We start from the raw sequence: 7,462 nt of genomic DNA on the forward strand, positions 1-7,462 counted from the left end.
AGAGTGTCTTTCCCTCTACGTGGCAGAGGAAGAAGAGAGGGAAAAGGAGGAGGAAGAGAGGGAGGGGGGGAAGTGAGGGAGGAGGGGACGGAGGTAAGGAAGGAGGGGGCAGAGGAAGGAGGGGGTGGAGAAAGGGGAGGAGGGGGAGCGGGAGCGGGTCACTGTCCTTGAAGCTGTGCTGTACTTGTCCCCGTAGAGTCCTCAGCACTCCACAGTGTGTGTGTGTGTGTGTGTGTGCGCGCGTGCGTACATGCGTGCATTAGTGCGTTTAATCGGTTCAAGTGGTCGTGTTTCCATTTTTGAATTCCAAAGACAGCTGTTATCACAACTAAATCCATCGTGCTGTTTCGTTTTTCCCTCCCCTCCCCAGCCCAACCCACGATACAGGTCATTGGCACCCTTCACTGGACCTCTGTAAGACGTGACCCACAATCTCTCATTCCACCCCTGTCACGCCAATGGGTACATCAGGGAGTATACTGTTGGATACTTTCTGGCTGTACTTCCTGACTCCCAGGTGGCAGGGAGTAGTATCCACCAATCACCATCAGCCATAACGAACAGGCATTTTTCTATTGGTCCTTGACACGGACCTTCCACGGTCTTCTGCGAGCTCCTCTCGGTTGTTTCTTCTGTGACGTCAGGACTGATGTTTTTTTTTTTTTTTTTGAAATCCCTGACGTACCAGGGACGAAAGAAAAAAAAGTTAAAAAAAACAGATACCCTAAGAAACCTGAAAGCTTTCTATCACGCATCGGAACATCAACCCTCCTCAAATAATTTGCTTCTTATACAGAGCACCAAAAGCAAAAGTGTGTCAAACCCAGATCGGTGTTTACGTCAAAAGTCAGCCAAACCTAACAAATAAACGGCACACACGTTGTACCAGCAGTGCCAGGGTGGAGAAGCACTGCGTCAGATAATCAGAACATGAGTCATATTTCATACACACTAAACAGGTACACAAAAAAAAGAAAAATGACGATAAGTAAAGCACTGTAGATGAGGCATTGGACAAGCAATCCTCCTAGATCCTAACCACGAGCAAACCTTTCCACGCTGCAGTGCTTGTTGTACGTACAATACTACGGGCCATCAGTTATAATGTAATAAAAAAAAACCACACACACACAAAAAAAGAAAGCCTTTTAGGCAGGGAAAGGGACCTGTGCTCTTAACACACTTCTTATACAGACACAGCCTGTGCCTGAAAATGAGACCTGATGATGGGAAATGAGGAGCGGAGATCAGCCTGAGCTACGCACGCCTTACACACACCCCCCCCGGTGGCCGAAAAGGCTCACCTGTGCAGAGGGGCACAGCAGGGACCTCCGACGGTGACCGGGGGGAGGGGAGGGGAGGGGAGGGGGAGGGGGAGGGGGAGGGGGAGGGGGGCGTCGGAGCTACCCTCTGTGCTCTCAATACCACCCCGCCTGGCATCGCAGCGTGAAAAACCCGAAACCCGGGCAACAAGTGCCGCCGACGAATGCAGCCCAACCGCACGTCAGAGCCGTGCGTTATAAGAGCGATTCTGACGGTGATGGTGATGATGATTACAACAACGCAGCCGATCTGAGAGAGTGGCAGGTCACAGTCATACAACCGGATGCCAAGGTCGGGGGCAAAGAGAGACGGAATTGGCGGCCCGAGCGAGCGAAAGAGCGAGAGAGCGAGCGAGAGAGCGAGCGGTGGAAAGAAAAAGCGGAGGAGAGAGAGAGAGAGAGAACAAAGCTTCCCCTCAGACACACACGTGAGCTCAGGGTCACCTCACTGATGCGGCCTAAACAGCGCGCGGCTCTCCAGAGAGGGGAATAAAATTGGACGCATGCGGTCTGTGCAGGGCACGTTGCTCCGAATTTCACTCGTTTTTTGCTCTGCTGACTCTACTTCATTTCATTGTGTCCTCGTGTTGTAAATATACCCGTGTCTGTTTAACACAGCATGCCAAAATATAGTAGAGCATTATAGTACAGCATTATTTCCTCGTTGTATATCTTTACATATTTTACTGATATTATAATAATAGTAATTAACAACTAATTAAATCAATAATGACTAATATTTTACTAATAATAGTATTGTTTTACTTAGCATAAAATTGCAAATATATGCTAATTGTTTGGTATTGGTATTGTATACTAAGAAAGCCCCAACACACACACACACTACAGAACTGCAACAGCTGGAACTAGAACTGCTGGAACACATATTAGGAGTAACTGTTCTAGTTCTCTTTGAGTTCTAGCAGTTCTAGTTTTCTCAAGGTTTAAACTTTGATTCAACTTTGATTCAACTTTCTGCCCAGTTTTTTTCTGTCTTTATCTAAATGCTTCATTGAACTCAGTCTATTTACCAATGAATCGTATTATTCACCGCCCAATAACGTATATTTTGATTTGTCTGACGAACTATGAAATATAGATAATACCGTCAGCCCCTTGATGCTGTGACAGTAACAGTAACAGAAAAATAAACGTGCATTTTAAGAGTACTGGCAGCATGTGAACCTTCATCCTCAGCACCCCTGCGGGATGAAATTGGGGCGGATAATCCAGATAATGTTGCTCCAGCGTTTCGGAGTCTCCGTTCCGAACGGAGGACAGGACCGAGCATCAGGACAGCCACAGCGGCACACGACACCCGGAGAGGAGACTCAGGGCACAGAAAGCGCCTGCAGATCTGCCTAACGTTGGACGGGAACATGACCAAAATTGCCCTCTTTGTTCTTAAATATTTTATTGTTATTATGCATTGTTATAATTATAACGATAAATAACAGTGGATGTGGAGGAGGGAGGGGGTAGAGCTAGGCACGGAGCCAGAGGTGGAGCTACCTCGCTATGGATACATACATGAAACGTGCAGGGTAGAAACTGTTTATCAAGTGACCAAATTAGGAGTTGTATCCATTTCTGGTTGTCATGCTAGCTTCTGCTCTCACTTATTTATATATTAACCCACTCATGTACAGGATGTGGCATGAGCTAAAATACTCAATAAGCTCATTAACAACAGCCCAAAAATTCTTCTTTTTGTGTCTCCATTTTAAATGTTTTACAGCAGTTTACCTAGGAATGAGCCGGTATAGGTGTGCACAGCTAACTAGCTAATTCAGCCAGTGTGATAGATGTAAATAAAGCCCTAAGTACACACCAGGCCTTCGGAAACAGAACTGAATTTACCCACCCCCTGCTTCGGAAGCAAGGAAGCCTTTCGTTGCCACAAGAGGCAGGCACTGCCATTTCAATGCATGTTTTTCATTTGTTTTTGTTTTTTTTGGGTGGGTACAACAAAATGTACCCCCCCCAACCTCCCCTTTTGCCCCCAGCCGAAGACCCCCCCCCCCCCCCCCCCCCCCCACATCGAAGAGGTACAATGTGTGCTTGCCTCAGAAGTCTCCAGCCCTGTCACACGCCGAGAGATCAGATAGCCTTGAGGAAGCCTTCGCCGCGCCAAACGGAATTGAAAGTTGTCCATGCAGAAGGGGGGGAGGAGGAGGAGGAGGGTGAGGGCGAGGGGGGAGGCGGGTTAGGGGTGGGAGGGCTGTGCATTGATTGTCGGCGGAAGGCTGCCGCTTGATTGTGTGCGGATAAAGAGCACAAGGATCCCAGGGCGCTGACGGTGCGCTGGAGGCCAGTCGGACACAAAGGCCCGAGGGAGGAGGAAAAGGAAGGAGGAAGGAGCGACATTGTAAACCCTTATACGTGCGTGCGCCGCTCTCTGAGCACCTTGGGCCACGGACACCGCCGATGCGCTCTGAAACGCTCCCCAAAAATAAAAAATACAAAATCAAGTCTGAGACACTTTTATAGGTCTTTCACACTGATAGAGTACCTATTAAACCCTGTGTGGAGAGGCACAGGGGTTGGACTACCTGTTAGGATACATTCACACTTGTGCTTGTCCTCTTTTTAGTGCTCAATACCACAGATATTAACCAGTGCCGATTTTACAGTGAAAGGTACTGCTCATCCAGCAGGGGGCAGTCTCCTCTTCTCTGACCTCCAGCTGCATACCTCCCTTAAAACCTCCCTTAGGAGGACCTTTATACCTGCTGCAATGGGGACAGCAAGCTTTATGGGTGGGACCTGTTGAATAGTGGTTATGGAACGATGCTCACACCCAGTAAGTTCAAGATCTTATCCAGAAAGAAAACTGGTGCTGTACACCTTAGTATACAGCATTGGTAACCAAACCTTGCCCTGGAGATCTGCCATCCTGTTGGTTTTCATTTCAACCCTAATTTGGCACACCTGACTCTACTAGCCTAATCAGCAGCACAAGATCTCTAGCTGTTGAATGAGTTGTGCTTTGTTAGGGTTGGAATCTGTTGAACAAAGTGAAAAAAGAGACTGGCTTGTGAGGCTAGGATTGGAGTGAAACCCTACAGGAGAAGTAGATCTCCAGGAGTGGGATTGGTTACCACTGGTAACCAATATATATACAGTATTAATATTATATAGAGACAGGGACCCTGTTGTTTCACTGGGGAGCACTTCAGAACAGGGAGGTTTTAACTTGAGCTCACCTCACATCCACAGTCATGTCCTTGGTAAGGTCATGGGTATCAGCGGAGGTCTCACCAGAGGCAGTTTTAGCTAATTATTGAAGTGTCACACACACACAGCGAGCAATATCGTGAAGATTACATCAACGCCCATCATTTCCCTAAACGCTTCCAGCTTTCAACTGTGTGTTTAATACTGGGTTGATAATGATGCATTTACTGTGTGTATGCAGAAAAAAACGTCACTTAATTACAAAATACCGGTATTGGTGTTGTAGAGACAACTACAACGGTGTAGGCTAGTCCACCGTAAATCACCGTTTAAACCTTACAACGCCACAACAAGCTAACTGAAAGAAGTGTTCTTCATGGATTGGTGCAATGAATTGAGGCCAACAAACTGTGGATTCCAGGATCCGTAGCACTTACTTCTGTATTGGTAAGTTTTTAATTACCCAATGTTGACTTACTAGTTGGCTTAGCTATATAAATAAGATGATAAAACAATTATATCCGTGTATATGTTATTTAAACGGCACGAGCGTAAGTTAGCTAACTAGTTCGCTCACGTTTAAATGATCGATTATTAAACATCTAAGCTAACTTTACTCATAGCTGTAAAGCACATTAGAAACCTAGTCTAAAGCAGCTGAGACACCGTGATTGCGAAGCTACTTTAAAAATGGAGCGAACTAAGCTACTGGTTACTCTTCATAAAAGCAATTTAGCTTCACGAATGCTACAATACACGTTAGCATACTTTAAAGCTCTCGCTGGAATGAAGCCCCTTCGGACTTGTTACGGTTGGATGACAATGAGTGAAGTTAGCTGGTGGAAAATATTTTTATAGTGGACCACACCAGAACGTCAGTAAGCTAATATATTGCCCCATTCTTGACTTCAAAGTGTTACTGTAAATTTAATCTCAACAAATACACGTTTACAAAAATGGCAAGTTATTCAAGTACAAAGCCTTGTCTGTAAGTCGAATTTGCTAGCCTAAATCTATTCCTGCCATTAAAAGTATCGATATCAAAATTAGGTCAAGTTACAACAAGCAATATTGTCTATATTATCATACCTAACACACATTAAACAAGCTCTATTCCAAAGCACTGCTACCCAATGTTTCCTAAATTGTTTATTAAATTAATTATGTAACTTTGCCCTGTGTTTTTCATTGTAAAGAGAATGTGATCATTCAGGCTGTGTCACATCAAAGTGTCAAATAAACAAATGGCTCATGAAAGAAGACATCATTTAAACAAATGTTTTAAATAGCTGATGAGTACTTACACTACAGAAAGGATAGGTTTATACTTGGTTGTCAAGTTAACTCCAGACCTGGAGGGCCCCAGTGTCTGCAGGTTTAACTCCAGACCTGGAGGGCCCCAGTGTCTGCAGGTTTAACTCCAGACCTGGAGGGCCCCAGTGTCTGCAGGTTTAACTCCAGCCCTGGAGGGGGTGCTGTGTCTGCAGATTTAACTCTGGTTCTGGAGGGGTGCTGTGTCTACAGGTTTAACTCCAGTCCTGGAGGGCCGCAGTGTCTGCGGGTTTCTTTGGTTTCCTTTCACTCAGCTGCCAATTTAGGGCTTGGAAACAAGGTGTGTGAAATTCTGCGAGGACATATAGTAATGATAATGGATTGCATTCATGTATTCATATAGCGCTTTCCAGATGTAAAATCTCTTTCCATCAAAGGGAAGAAACTCACCTTAAACACCCCCCCCCCCCCTTCATTACACCCACCTGGGTGATGTGTTACAACTCCGCCCCGCCGTCCTTGCCCTTCCTGCCCAGTCCTCACAGTTTTTGGGAGGTTGTCATGGAAACGGACAGAACCAGGATGTTCCTTAACGAGCAGAATCAGACGTGGGCCAAGCGCATATTGACTGGTGCGCATGGAGGAACATGTGCTGGCGTTATGAGAGAATACTGCTGTAACTGTTGCCATTTTGGCCACAGTAGCGATTGTTTAAATTAACTTGCAAGTGTCTTGAAATGAAAGGTGCTGTTTCTCCTGCTTTTAATGTTTTAAAATAAAAGATTTCTGCAGCAACTTCACTGCAAATAGACACTCAGTATGTAAATGCATATCAGAAATGAGTGAATCTAATTATATATTACATTTTCTCCACAAAAGGAAATTTATACCTTGTATATGCTCTTCAATGAGTCTTGTTCCTCCAAGAATAATAATAATAATAATAATAATAATGAGCTTCAGAAACAGTGAGCTTGTGGAGAAAAATATGGTCTATAGACAGGATGCTATGATTCATTTTGCCATGTTGGATCACAGTGTCCCCATGCTTTCTGTAGACACACAACATGCATTGTGCTTTCTCTTTGTCATACACACACAGCATCTCTGAGCCCCTGTGCTTCTAAGAGTGACCTCTCTTGTCTTTGTGTCCCCTCCTTTGTAGGAACGATGTAAACCCCCCCCCCCCCCCCCGCCCCCCAGGATAACTGCTTTAGTAAGGCTGTTAATTGCAGTTTGCTATTCCGATGCAAGCTTTATACACCGTGCGCCATTCATTAAGGAACGTGGAATTAATGCTCACTTAAATGGTGATTTGGAAATGGAAATGGTCTCATTTAACAACAAACAAAAACAAAAAGGGCAATAACATGACCTGCCTCCCTTCCCCTGCCCCCCTCCCCCAAAGTTTTGCGGCCTGCCAGTGTTTTTCAGCTACTCTCATCCATGGGAGAAAGCGCTGCCTAGCCCCCCTTGCTCTACGGTCATGTGACTGTCCCCTTCACTCCACGGTCATGTGACTGTCCCCCTCGCTCCACGGTCATGTGACTGTCCCCCTCGCTCCACGGTCATGTGACTGTCCCCCTCGCTCCACGGTCATGTGACTGTCCCCCTTGCTCCACGGTCATGTGAGTGTCCCTCGCTCCACGGTCATGTGACTGTCCCTCGCTCCACGGTCATGTGACTGTCCC

Source organism: Anguilla anguilla, chromosome 14 (assembly GCF_013347855.1).
Source record: "Anguilla anguilla isolate fAngAng1 chromosome 14, fAngAng1.pri, whole genome shotgun sequence".
Classification (NCBI taxonomy): domain Eukaryota; kingdom Metazoa; phylum Chordata; class Actinopteri; order Anguilliformes; family Anguillidae; genus Anguilla; species Anguilla anguilla.